This window comes from Tamandua tetradactyla, chromosome 5 (genome assembly GCF_023851605.1).
Source record: "Tamandua tetradactyla isolate mTamTet1 chromosome 5, mTamTet1.pri, whole genome shotgun sequence".
NCBI classification, from domain to species: Eukaryota; Metazoa; Chordata; class Mammalia; order Pilosa; family Myrmecophagidae; genus Tamandua; species Tamandua tetradactyla.
The window spans coordinates 24571835-24586387 of NC_135331.1; the positions used below are offsets into that span (position 1 = coordinate 24571835).

Below are 14553 nucleotides of genomic sequence, written 5' to 3' on the forward strand. Positions count from 1 at the left end.
CGGCCTCGGGCTTCAGCAGTTCCTTGACGGCGAGGGAGGCCCAGGTTTCCAGAGAGGCACGCGTTGGCAGGGCCTCAACTGGCGATGGCCGCTTCAACGAGCGGATCACCGAGTTCTCGAGCAGGACCTTGGGCCACCCCGCGGGTGTCCGAGGGGCCTCAGGCTGCGGCTGCAGGACGCTGGACCCGGCCGCTCGCTCTCTGGGCCCGGGCGTCGAACACCTGCGACATACTCTGTATGGGCCCCGGGCCCTCGTCGAAGGCCTCCCAGGAAGGCCCGAAGCTGGGCGATTCCATGCGGTGTTCGCGGCTCGACTTCGCAAGCGCACGGGGCACATGCTGGAGACACCTTGGTGCCCGGCTGCGTGCAAAGAAGGCCCCTGTGCCGCGCTGGAGACGGGTGCTGGTGACCCTCACCCGTGGGAGCAGCAACGGGCGGTGGCAGGGCCTGGCCTTCTAATCCTGGCCGACGGTCTCCTTGACGCCCCGGCGCAGCTCCACCCACAGCATGGGGAGCCCCAACCGCGCAGGCGCCGTTGTGCTCTGTTTTTTGTTTTGTTTTGTTTTTGTTTTTAGCTAGTACCAGCTACTTTATTTTTTTCAGTGTAAAACAATAAATTTTTATTTGCTCACAGTTACACACATTTTAGAACATTCTAAGGACAGCAAACCCTTTTAATTCCAGTTCCCAAGCGCTAAGTTTATACCATTTTCCTTTGCAGTTTATATTTATGGCATCAGATGTAGACAGTTTGACATGCTTTTAAGATTGCTATGGGACAGTTTGGGTATTTTGACAAGAGATGACTTTCTTCAATTTAAGTAAAAGCAGTCAGTTTAAAAGAATGTGTTTTCTTTTCATTGATAGGATCCCTTTAAACTGCAAGTTTACCTACATAGGGTTGAGCCATGATTGAGTTATAAAACTAGATTATGTCTTCGCAAAATCTGTTCCTCCATAACATATTTGTGGTTAACTGAAGTCTTCTGAAAAATGATCACTGATTCTTTCTAGTGCAAAATGCCTGGCTTCCTCTTTAATAGGCCAAAATATTTGCTACATAGAGCAGCCCTGCACCTGTTTATCCAAACACTGTATCAAAGTGGAGAAAGGGAAGGAGGGGTTGGCCTGAGGATTCTCAGACTCTCAGGGGTCTCCTCTAAAAAATCTACTCCAATAGTTAAACCAGTCTGTTCCAAAAAAAAGGGATAATTTTGTGGCATTCTGCTTTTATCCACTAGGAAATGGGGAAGAAATTCCTCTGCCTTCATTAACTCATTTCAAGAATTAATTTGTTCCCCCATTGTTTATTTTTATTCCATATGTCCTACTCATTTGTTGAGAAGGTAGATAAAAGGAGCATCAGACACAAGGTTTTCACAATCACACAGTCACATTGTGAAAGCTCTACATTTTCAGGCAGTTCAGTCTCTTGCATCCTGGGCATGGCTGCTCAACTATCCTAGTCAGGTTTCCCTTGAAGCGGTAACCACTCTTCTTTCAGGTTAGCATATACAGACTGCAGAATAGTGTAATACCTGCTACTTTTATGTACAGCTGTGTAAGTTCAAAAAAGCTATCCTATATGTATATACAAAAGTTGTTTATACACAAGTCTGTACATAAGGGTCTATGCATTTATTTCCTCAGAAGAACCCTTGGGTGCCCCCTCTTGGTGAAGACACTGACACTTCATATACATATATCAAAAAAAAGAGACTGAACTGCCTGAAAATGTAGAGCTGTGTTCCAGTAGCCATGTTTCTTGAGGATGATTGAATAATGATATAGCTTTCACAATGTGACTGTGTGATTGTGAAAACCTTGTGTCTGATGCTCCTTTTATCTACCTTCTCAACAAATGAGTAGGACATATGGAATAAAAATAAACAATGGGGGAACAAATGTTAACATAAATTTAGTTTGAAATGCTAGTGATCAATGAAAGCGAGGGGTAAGGGGTATGGTAGGTATAATCTTTTTTTTTTCCATTTTCGTTTTATTTCTTTTTCTATTGTCTTTTTATTTCTTTTTCTGAATGGATGCAAATGTTCTAAGAAATGATGAATATGCAACTAAGTGATAATATTGTGAATTACTGATTATATATGTTAATGTTTTATTTCATTTGTTAAATTTTTTTAATTAATAAATAAATTTTTAAAAAAGAGAGAGACTGTTTCCAGGATTGACAACACTGTGCGTCCTGCATTTAGACCATGTAGGTCCAATTGGTTAAGCAATCCTTTCATCATAATGCAGACCACAGCAGGTGCATGTGCATTCTAAGGCCCCAAACAACTTCCCACCGAGTGCTCCAAAGTAAAACCCTGTAAACCACTTGAGATGAGGAAGCAGAGTGAGTCCTGACTTGAGCGTCATCATAGGTCCATAGTCTAGTTTGCTAGCTGCCGGAATGCAACATACCAGAAATGGAATGGCTTTTTAAAGGGGAGTTTAATAAGTTGCTAGTTTACAGTTCTAAGGCTGAGAAAATACCCCAGTTAAAACCAGCCTATAGAAATGCCCAATCTAAGGCATCCAGGGAAAGATACTTTGGTTCAAGAAGGCTGATGAAGTTCAGGGTTTCTCTCTCAAATGAGAAGGTATATGCTGAACATGGTCAGGGTTTCTCACTCATCTGAAAAGGCATATGGTGAGCACAGCATCATCTGCTAGCTTTCTCTCCTGGCTTCCTGTTTCATGAAGCATCCTGGGAGGCATTTTCCTTCTTCATCTCCAAAGGTCACTGGCTGGTAGACTCTCTGCTTCTCGTGGCTATGTCATTCTCTGCTCTTTAGAGATCTCGCACATTCTCCAAAATGTTTCTTCTTTCATAGGATTCCAGTAAGCTAATCAAGACCTACTCAAATGGGAGGAGACATATCTCCCCTAATCCAACTTAACAACCACTCATGGTTGGGTTACATCTCCAGGGAGATGCTCTAATTACAGATTCAAACATACAGTGCATGCAGTACTGTATGTACTGCATAATCCCTATTCAAGGGATTATTCTGCTTTTACAAAATGGAATTTTGATTAAAACCTGGCTTTTCTAGGGCACATATATTAAAACACGGCTTTTCTAGGGCACATACATTCTTTCAAACCAGCACAGTCCAGGTTTAGGTGTGCACACCTGCCCTGCTCACTGTTGGTATTCCAGTTCATCTGCACTGATGACTTTGGCAGGCACAGAGGGCAGGGGCTGCTGCAGGACATCTGAGCCAAACCGTTTGGCAAGGCCCATGGGGAACTGCTCCTCTGGCTGATGTGGTGCTCCAGCTGAGGGTGCCTATGGGGCAGGCCTGACTGACTGGGTGCGTTCTGCGGGGTGTCTAGATGCTGACAGCTGCTGCCTGATATCCAGAGCCTGGAGGATGCAGAACTGAATGCTATAGGTGCTGTTGCATCATTGCCAGATGCAGAGGTGTCCCAGGATGAGGGTTTAGGAGAGGGTGACTAGTGGCAGGTAAAGGCTAAAAGGGCTGACCCAGGATCAGGCCAGATATTCCCTGTCAATGAGTCAGGTACATCCCTAGAGAAAGCACATCAGCTTGGCACAAACTTGGAAGATGCCGTGGATGTACTCCCTGGGCCAGCATCCTTTGGACCATGCCTGGGTGAAGCAGGTGAGCAGGCCAAATGATCTGCACATGGGGAACAAGGGGAACTTGGTGGACAGAGCAGAGAAAAGGTGTTCCTGGAACTGGGAAAGCCAAGGTGGGTGGTATTCTCACAGTTGCTTTAGGTCAATAATCGTAGTTTTGGGTATAATGGTTGGCCTGGGACAGTGGGGTGGAACATGAAGACAGCTGCAATGTTGCTAGTTTAGGATTCATAATGGGAGAAGAGTCTCTAGCAGCACTGGGCACAGTGTTGGATGACAGGAGGTTACGTTTACTGGCCTTCTCAGTGTCCTGTTTGCTGTCATGAAGAGTTCCTTTTCCAGATACTGGCTCTGCCTTTCTTTACCCTTTGCTTTCATACATCTTACAAATCACTGAGGTAGGGGTGAAGGAAGGAGAAAGCCTGCTTGTGATGGAGGCAGAGGGGGCAGGGGAGGAGGAATGCCCTCGGTACACAGGTGCTGGTGATTTGGTCACTTGCTGCCACCTGTTTCTGAATCTATCTCTTGTTTGATCCACCTGTGGTTGGCCAAAACCAGGCTGGTAGACGTTTGCTGCCTGCATTGTAAGGTCATGTGGCAAAGGCCAGCCCCTCCAAAGCTGACTGTTGCAACTCTAGCTGGCTCACCTGGGCCGCAGCAAGGCTCAAAGGCTTGTGCATACCTTGCAAGGAATCTCCAAGCAACTGCTGTGGCCCTGGAGAGAAACCAATTGGTGCTGGTATTCTGGGTGAAGGTAGTCTACCCAGGCCACTCATGTTTGAAACACCTGTGACAAGGGAGGAGTAGGTGCTCTTCGGCCTAGTAAAGACACTGTTGGCTCCAAGCGCACCATAAGGCAAATCATCAGAAGATTGGGAGAAGCAGGTCTTTGGACTGGTGGGCACAGAAGTTCCTGCAGGATGTTCTTAGGTCCAGGCTGGCCTTGGATCTCAGCAGGGGACATCAAATGGCTTTCAAGCTTCTGGCTAACTTTGGGCTGTGAAGGCACCATGGTGCTCACTAGTTTGTTGAAGGCAGTCATATCTCCATCCTTTTTGAGCTGCAGATGACTGGTCATAGTACTCAGGGTCTCCTCCAAGTGTTCTCCCATGAAGGGAGTTGAATTCTTCATTTGCTGGCCCACCTTCAAGCCCTTCAGCCCTGCTTCTACCTCTTCCACTGAAAGCACCACTCCTGAATACAAGCTTTCTTTAAGTTTTTCTTTACTTGCAGAAAAGCTGGGGGGAAAAGGTTTTAAGTCCACTTTGCCTTTCTGTAGCATTTCTAAAGTAGCCACTTTGTTTTCAGCATGGTCTTCTATTGGTATAGGAGCAAAGTAATTTCATGAGTTCTGTCAAGGAGAGAGGCTGGCTTACTTGAGATCTGCAAGTCTTTCCTGTTCTTCATGTGGTCTTGACCCAAGACTGCTGGGCTGGTTTCCTGATTGGCTCAAGTTAGAGAACCACCTACTGAACTGAATGGCAGAGACCAACCCTCCTCCCAAAACATCTTCTATCAATGAAGCCAAGCATGGCACCTTATCAAGATTAAAGAACTCATTAAAGTCAAAATCTCCTGGGACCATTCAGGCAAGATGGCATCCCTTGGCACTTCCTGATCAGTAGCAGGCTCCTGTGCCAGGATGACCTCCACCTCATCTCCTGCAGCCACGTCTCCATTGCATGCAACTATGCCTTCCTTCCCAGAAGCTGTCTATCACCTTGTTCATTTTCTTCCTTTGTGATCTTCTTCTAGTATCTCATCAAAGCCAGTCAGCTCACTGGTTTCTGACTGACCTGTGGGTCCAGCTGAGAACCATTCTGGCTCTTCTTCTGTGTTGGAATCATTTCTTCTACGGTCACCAAAGACACATTTAGTATCCCCAAATTCCCTCCTGAGATGCTCGTCCTTGTAGTCCCTCTCATGTCTCTGTCTCTCAAGTCCCACAGGTCCTTATCACTGAGATGGAGATCCTTCTCAAAGGCCAGGCAGAGATTATTCTCCCACTGGCAGTCCTGTGTCCACCAAGTAGATGAAGCCCATCATTATCTTTCTCCAATGGGCTTCCCAAGTGCAGGGAGCTAACTGCAGCCTCATATGGTAGCCCCTCCAAAGTTTCATCTCTTTGGGCTGAGAATCATGTCTACATCATCTTCTTTCCACACTCTCATGAATCTACTACCCTGCAGACCAGAGGAGGCTGGTCTGTATCCAAATCTTTCCTTAGACTTTGCACTGGTGAGCTCTGTCCTGAAGCTGGGTAGAGAGTGACACACCACTTTTCAGGGTCCCAGATTCCATCGCCGTCATATTTTTTGGAGAGGAATGATGGCCTCTGTTTGGAATGGGGGCATTGTTTTAGATCCAAGAGTGCCTCTTTTGTGTAGTGATGAGGGGATTTTGAGGCTGGCAGCTTCTTCAGGTCAAGGAAAGCATCTCCATTTCCTATTATACCCACACTTCTCTTGTCCATGGCTTCTCAGTCTACAATACTTTGCACCTGAATGATGGTGGTGGGGAAGTGGGCCTGAGTCCATGACCTGATGCCTCCTGGCAGTGGGGCTTGCCCATTGGGTGCTGCATTTGCATGGCTCACATGGGTGGAAACCTTGGGGCTGCAGTGGTAGCAATTTGAATAGAGGGCAACTTGGGGCCTTTGGAGCCTACTAGTCTTGAGCTCAGACCTCAGCTAAGTTTTCTTGGTAGTGATGCAATTTGGGCAAAGCTCTGCCTTCGCTGTCCTTCATTATTCTCATTTCTAGGAGGAATTCTCTGTTCATTGTTAAAGAGTTTTATTCACATATCATACAATCCAACCTAAGTAAATTGTCATGCCTTCACCATCATACTGTATATGAAGATATTTCTGTTTCTTCTGCAGAGTCCATACCCTCCCCCATATCCTCTACTTGTTGACATTTAGTTTTGGCATAATTTCTTTGCTTAAGTCAGTGGAAACATATTACAATGTTACTGTTGACTATAGATCGCAGCTTTCGTTTATTGTATTTTTCCCTATATGCCATCTCATTTTCAACACCTTGTAATGCTGGCATTCATTTGTTTTCCCTCATGCAAAAAGGTTTTTATATTTGTACATTTAACCACCATCATTGACTACTCTAGAGTTTGCGAAGTTATACAGTCAAGTCTTTATCTTCTAGCTTTTCTTTCAGTGTCATATATGCCCCTAACCTTTCTCTCCCAACCATACTAACACTCATCTTTGTTCAGTGTACTTACAATATTGTGCTGCCAGGAGATATGATTGTGCTATCCATTTCTGGATCTACACAATCAATCCTATTGAATATTCTGTACTCCTTTAGCATCAAACAACTGATCTCTACCCTCTTTCTATCTCCTGATAACCCGTGTTCTCAACTTTAACTCTCAAAGTTTGCTCATTAATGTTAGTTCATATTAGTGAGACCATACAGTATTTGTCCTTTGGTTTCTAGCCAGTTTCACTCAGCATAACATCCTCAAGATTCATCCACATGGTTACATTCTTCATGATTTTATTCTGTTTGCAGCTGCCTAATATTACAGGATAAGTATATCCTATAGCTTGTTGACCCACTCATCCATTGATGGACATTTGAGCTGTTTCCAACTCTTGGCAATCATAAATAATGCTGCAATAAACATCAGTGTGTGAGTGTATGTTTCTGTCCTTGCCTTCATTTCCTCTGAATATATAACTAGCAATGGGATTGCTGGATCATATGACAATTCTATACTTAGCTTCTGTGGAACCATCAAACTGTCTTCCAGAGTGGCTGTAACATTTTACATTCACCAACAGTGAATAAGTGTGTCTCTTTCTACACATCCTCTCCAACACTTGTAATTTTCTGCTTTTTTTTATTAATGGCCAATCTAGAAGGTGTGAGGTGATATCTCGGTTTTGATTTGCATTTCCTTAATAGCCAGTGAAGTTGAGCATCTTTTCATGTGCCTTTCAGCCTTTGTATTTCCTCTTCCAAAAAGTGTCTGCTCACAATATTGCCAATTTTTTATTGCATTGTTTCTCTTTTTGTTGTTGAGTTGTAAAATCCCTTTATATATTCTGGATTTTAACGCCTAATCTGATAGGTGGTTTCCAACATTGTCTCTCATTGCATAGGTTGCCTTTTTATTTCCTGACAAAGTTCTTTGATGCACCAATGTCTTTAATTTTGAAGAGATCCCATTTCTCTATTTCTTTTCCCATGGCATCTGTTTTGGATGTAAGGTCTAGGAAACCACCTCCTATCACAAGATTTATAAGATATTTCCCTACATTTTCTTCTAAAAGTTTTATGTTCTTAACACTAAGGTTCAGATCTTTGACCCATTTTGAGTTCAGTTTTGTTTAGAATGTGAGATATGGATCTTCTTTCATTCTTTTACATGTGGGTATCAGTTCTCCAAGACCATTTATGGAAGAGGTTGCTCTGTCCCAGGTGGGGCTTGACTGCCTTTTTAGAAATCAACTGTCCATAGATGAGAGAGTCTGTTTCTGTACACTCAATTTGATTCCATTAGTCACTTTATCTATCTGTATGCCAGTACCATGCTGTTTTGTCTACTGTAGCTTTGTAATATGTTTTAAAGTCAGATAGTGTGAGACCTCCCTCTTCATTTTTCTTTCTCAAGATATTTTTAGCTATTAGGGGCACCCTGCCCTTCCAAATGAATTTGGTTATTGGCTTTTCTATTTCTGATTTTGATCACTTTGGGACTAAAATCCCTCATACCCTAGAGTGGAGACATAAAGCCCTTTTGGCTTTTTAACACAGATAGAGTTCAGAAGCTAAGATGTTTCGTAAATTGGGTTTCCAGTGGTCCAAACCTCATTGTGACTATTGGTGGAATTTATTTGTGTTGAGTAAGATGTTTTTATTAAAACCATTTGTGAAAATTTCTTTCAAGAGTTAGTGCAATAAATCCACACAATTGGTTTAGCAAGTGATGGTTCTTGGGCACTTTCTGGAGCCACTTAAGTGTTTAAATTCCCTTCCTTATGACTTCAGCAATATCTCAAGCCCCATAAAGGCTAGTGTGGAATGATCTTTGTCCCTTTGAGGCAAAGGCTTAGCAAAGATTTCAGTCTGCTCAGTGGCATTGGAGGTGTGGCACTGATCACAGACAGATTTCTGCTTTGCTCTATCTCCACCCTGCAGCATAATGTGGCATCGTGTCTGACAGACACAGGTCTCAGGTAAATGTGCTGCCTACACGTCTGAATGCATCCTGGTTCACAGTGACGCACTACTATGACTTGCTCTCACTGTGGTCCTGAGCCAGCTCATTGGCATGGCCTGAAGTTAGTGTTACAGAGTGTGAATACGGTATCAAGTGCAATATTTAATGGGTGCTTGGTAGTGCCAGGTTCTGTTCTAAGTGCTTTAGACATATTACTATCAAAATGAGGCAGAGCTGCCTAAAATTGCCCAGCCAGGAACTGGTAAAGCTAGTATTTGCATCTAGGAAGTCATTTGGAAATCCCACAGCATCATCACTATATTCGGCTATGTGTACCTTAAAGAGCCATGGGTCTTGTTTCTAACCCCTAAATTCTCTTCCCTCTCTCTCTCCTTCCCTCCCTTCTTCATTCTTTGAATAAAATACTTCCTGGAGGCCCAAAATATAAAACATTTCAGACTGAATGGTCCCTTGATGGAACAACAGTTGCGGGGAGGGTGGCTTAAGGGTGAATCCAAGCCGCATGGCCAAGGCCATCACAGGTGTTGGAAACACTAAGAGTTCTGGGGACCACAGGTTGTAAATCTCCAGATGGCATATTCTCTAAGGCGACTTGTGCCTCTGAGTCATGGCACGTCTAGGAAATGCTTCTTGCAGGATATAGACAAGCTGGAGAGAGAGCCATTGTCCTACACAGCAGAGATTTTGTTTGAGCCACATCATCTTCAAATGGATAAGTTTCTTCTATTTAAAAGTGAGAATATTTCATAAAAAACTCTAAATCCCCAACTTCTCTGGAAAAGTCTTTCACTTTCTGGCCCCACCAGTCTCCCTTCCCCTTAGATATCCCCACACAGCGCTGTCTGCTCATCTGCACAAAAGTCTCAAGTTTCAAAACATGGCTTATTTGCATTTAACTTGGATATCTCATATTATGCAGTTTTTAGAGATGTAGAAAGGGAAAGGTGGTGTGGGGACGGAGGGGAGGTAGGCAGTGCTACAGCAGCAGGAGCGTGAACACACAACCCAGCAGGGCACCTCTCCGCAGAGGACTTCCTTGTCTGGAGACAGAATATTTAAGCCTGAGCCCCACCCCCACCCCCCACTGCCCCAGGACCATTTCTCTGCAGAGGCAGACTTGTCAGCCCTTCTCTTGCACACACATGCCCAAGGTCCCTGCAGACACAGAGAAGTTTCACAAGGTGAAAGTTTTCATCAAATTGTGAAATGTCTTTTTCTTCTGCTCTAATCCCAAGAGGAAGTCTCGTCAGCTCACAAGGTGAGAGAGATGGAGTGGGGGGTTGTGGCATGTTCCCAGTGGATGCCAGCCAAGTCACCCATGCTCTTCCATGGATGGATACTAAGGAGCTGTGAAGGCACTGTCTGGAGGGGAAGGCAAGAGGAGTCTCTGCTGGGGTGCCCCGTGGGGACCTCAGCACCCCACAGGGAGGTTATCTGGACTTGGAGGAACATGAACCAGGTCCAGCACCAGGCACCGTGCCCAGCACATGACGGATACTCCATGAGCAAAGCAAATGATCCCTTTCTTTTTTTTTATCATTCTTTTTTTATTATTAATTTTTAATTATTTTTTTTAATACCAGAGAACACCAAATGCAAACATCTGTAGCTTTTGATCATTCTGTTCTACATATATAATCAATAATTCACAATATCATCACTTAGTTGCATATTCATCATCATGATCTTTTCTTAGAACATTTGCATCTATTCAGAAAAAGAAATAAAAAGAAAACAGAAAAAAATTCATGCATACCATCCCCCCCACCTTATTTCACTTTAAATTCATTTTAACATTTGTTCCCCCTATTATTCATCTTTATTCCATATGTTTTACTCATCTTTTGACAAGGTAGATAAAAGGAGCATCAGACACAAGGTTTTCACAATCACACAGTCACATTGTGAAAGCTATATCATTATACAATCATCATCAAGAAACATGGCTACTGGAACACAACTCCACATTTTCAGGCAGTTCCCTCCAGCTTCTCCATTACATCTTGACTAACAAGGTGATACCTATTTAATGCGTAAGAATAACCTCCAGGATAACCTCTCGACTCTGTTTGGAATCTCTCAGCCATTGACACTTTATTTTGTTCTCATTTTACTCTTCCCCCTTTTGGTCAAGAAGTTTTCCTCAATCCCCTGATGCTGAGTCTCAGCTCATGCTAGGATTTCTGTCCCACGTTGCCAGGAAGGTCCACACCCCTGGGAGTCATGTCCCACGTGGACAGGGAGAGGGTGGTGAGTTTGCTTGTTGTGTTGGCTGGAGAGAGAGGCCACATCTGAGCAACAAAAGAGGTTCTCTTGGGGGTGACTCTTAGGCCTAATTTTAAGTAAGCTTGACCTATCCTTTGTGGGGTTAAGTTTTATATGCACAAACCCCAAGATAGGGGGCTCAGCCTATACCTTTGATTGTCCACACTGCTTGTGAGAATATCAAGAATTCAACTTGGGGAAGTTGAATTTTCCCCCTTTCTCATCATTTCCCTAAGGAACAGTGAATAAAAAAGTATTTTTTTTCAAATATATACTATTTGAGTATATATTTGAGTATATATGAGTATACACTGTTCAAATCACTCTGGGATTTATCGTACCATCACTCTGGAAAAACCAACAGAATCTCATGCCCTACTCAAGGTTCCGTGTACGTATGTTGTTCAATTAAGCTGTCTACATAAGTTATATTAGGAAATGCACTAGTCAAAATATAAATTTTGTACCAAATAAATATGTTTGGCTTTAGTCTCACACATAAGGTAAAATTTTAAAATATTAATTACCATCTATTTTCAGCATCCTGCAGTAATGACATTCCTTTGCTCTTCTTCATGCAAAAACATTTTTAAATTTTGTACATTTAGTCACTATCATTATACACTCTATGCATTCCTAGATTATACCATCTCAGTCTTTATCATATATCTTTCTTTCTGATTTCATTTGTGCCCCCAGCCCTCCTCCCTCTATCATTCTCACATTCAGCTTCATTCAGTGTTTTAAAATAATTGCATTACAGTTAGGTAGTATTGTGCTGTCCATTTCTGAGTTTTTACATTCAGTCCTGTTGCACAATCTGTATCCCTTCAGCTCCAATTACCCAATATCTTACCCTATTTCTACCTCCTGATTGTCTCTGTTACCAATGAAATTCTCCAAGTTTATTCACTAATGTCAGTTCATATCAGTGAGACCATACAGTATTTGTCCTTTTGTTTCTGGCTAATCTCACTCAGCATGATGTCCTTAAGGTCCATCCATATTGTTACATACTTCATAACTTTATCCTGTCTTACAGTTGCATAATATTCCATCGTATGTATATACCACAGTTTGTTTAGCCACTCGTCTGTTGATGGACATTTTGGCTGTTTCCATCTCTCTGCAACTGTGAATAATGCTGCTATAAACATTGGTGTGCAAATGTCTGTTTGTGTCCTTGCCCTCATGTCCTCTGAGTAGATACCTAGCAATGGTATTACCGGGTCATATGGCAATTCTATATTTAGCTTTTTGAGGAACCGCCAAACTGCCTTCCACAGCAGTTATACCATTTGACGTTCCCACCAACAGTGGATAAGTGTGCCTCTTTCCCCACATCCTCTTCAGCATTTGTCATTTTCTGTTTTATTGATAATGGCCATTCTGCTGGATGTGAGATGACATCACATTGTGGTTTTGACTTGCATTTCTCTAATAGCCACGGAAGTTGAGCATCTCTTCATGTGCATTTTGGCCATTTGTATTTCCTCTTCTCAGAAGTGTCTGTTCAAGTCTTTTGCCCATTTTGTAATTGGGTTGGCTGTCTTTTTGTTGTTGAGTTGAACAATCTCTTTATAAATTCTGGATACTAGACCTTTATCTGATATGTCATTTCCAAATATTGTCTCCCATTGTGTAGGCTATCTTTTTACTTTCCTGATGAAGTCCTTTGATGTGCAAAAGTGTTTAATTTTGAGGAGTTCCCATTTCTTTTTTTCTTTCTTCAATGCCCTTGCTTTGGGTGTAAGGTCTGGGAAACTGCCTCCTAGTATAATATTTATAAGATACTTCCCTACATTTTTTTCTAACAGTTTTATGGTCTCAGAGCTAATGTTTAGGTCTTTGAACCATTTTGAGTTAATTTTTGTATAGGGTGTGAGATATGGGCCCTCCTTCATTATTTTGCATATGGATATCCAGTTCTCTAGGCACCATTTATTGAAGAGACTGTTTTGTCCCAGGTGAGTTGGTTTGACTGCCTTATCAAAGATCAATTGTCCATAGATGAGAGGTTCTATATCCGAACACTGTATTTGATCCATTGGTCAGTATATCTCTCTTTATGCCAGTACCATGATATTTTAACCACCGTAGCTTCATAATATGCCTTAAAGTCAGGTAGCATGAGACCTCCAACTCCATTTTTTTTCTCCGAATACTTTTAGCTATTCGGGGCACTCTGCCCTTCCAGATAAATTTGGTTATTGGTTTTTCTATTTCTGAAAAGTAAGTTTTTGGTATTTTAATTGGTATTGCATTGAATCTGTAAATCAATTTAGGTAGGATTGACATCTTAACTATATTTAGTCTTCCAATCCATGAACACGGTATGCCCTTCCATCTATTTAGGCCTTCTGTGATTTCTTTTAACAATTTCTTGTAGTTTTCTTTGTATAGGTCTTTTGTCTCTTTAGTTAAATTTCTTCCTAAATATTTTATTCTTTTGGTTGCAATTGTAAATGGAATTCTTTTCTTGATTTCACCTTCAGATTGTTCATTACTAATGTATAGAAACACTACAGATTTTTGAGTGTTGATCTTGTAACCTGCCACTTTGCTGTACTCAGTTATTAGCTCTAGCAGTTTTGCTGTGTATTTTTCAGGGTTTTTGACATATAGTATCATATCATCTGCAAACAGTGAGAGTTTTACTTCTTCCTTTCCAATTTTGATGCCTTATATTTCTTTTTCTTGTCTAACTGCTGTGTTTAGAACTTCCAACACAATGCTGAATAACAGTGGTAATAGTGGGCATCCTTGTCTTGTTCCTGATCTTAAGGGGAAAGTTTTCAGTTTTTCCCCATTGAGGATGATGTTAGCTGTGGGTTTTTCATATATTCCCTCTATCATTTTGAGGAAGTTCTCTTCTATTCCTATCCTTTGAAGTGTTTTCAACAGGAAAGGATGTTGGATTTTGTCAAATGCCTTTTCTGCATCATTGAGATGATCATGTGGTTTTTCAGCTTTGATTTGTTGATAAAGTGTATTACGTTAATTGATTTTCTTATGTTGAACCATCCTAGCATAACTGGGATGAATCCTACTTGGTCATGATGTATAATTCTTTTAATGTGTTGCTGGATTCAATTTGCTAGAATTTTGTTGAGGATTTTTGCATCTATATTCATTAGAGAGATTGGTCTGTAGTTTTATTTTTTTGTAATATCTTTGTCTGGCTTTGTTATGAGGGTGATGTTGGCTTCATAGAATGAGTTAGGTAGCTTTCCCTCCTCTTCAATTTTTTTGAAGAGTTTGAGCAGGTTTGGCACTAATTCTTTCTGGAATGTTTGGTAGAATTCACATGTAAAGCAGTCCTGGACTTTTCTTTTTGGGGAGCTTTTTTTTTTACATGGGCAGGCACCGGGAATAGAACCTGGGTCCTCTGGCATGGCAGGTGAGCATTCATGCCTGCTGAGCCACCGTGGCCCGTTGGGGAGCTTCTTAATGACTGATTTGAT

The 14553-nt window shown here is 42.2% G+C and overlaps 1 pseudogene; it reads right to left on the reverse strand.

The window, feature by feature from the left end:
• Positions 1-3151: 3151 nt before the first annotated feature.
• Positions 3152-6139, reverse strand: LOC143682303 (eukaryotic translation initiation factor 4E transporter-like; annotated as a pseudogene).
• Between the last annotated feature and the right edge of the window lie 8414 nt (positions 6140-14553).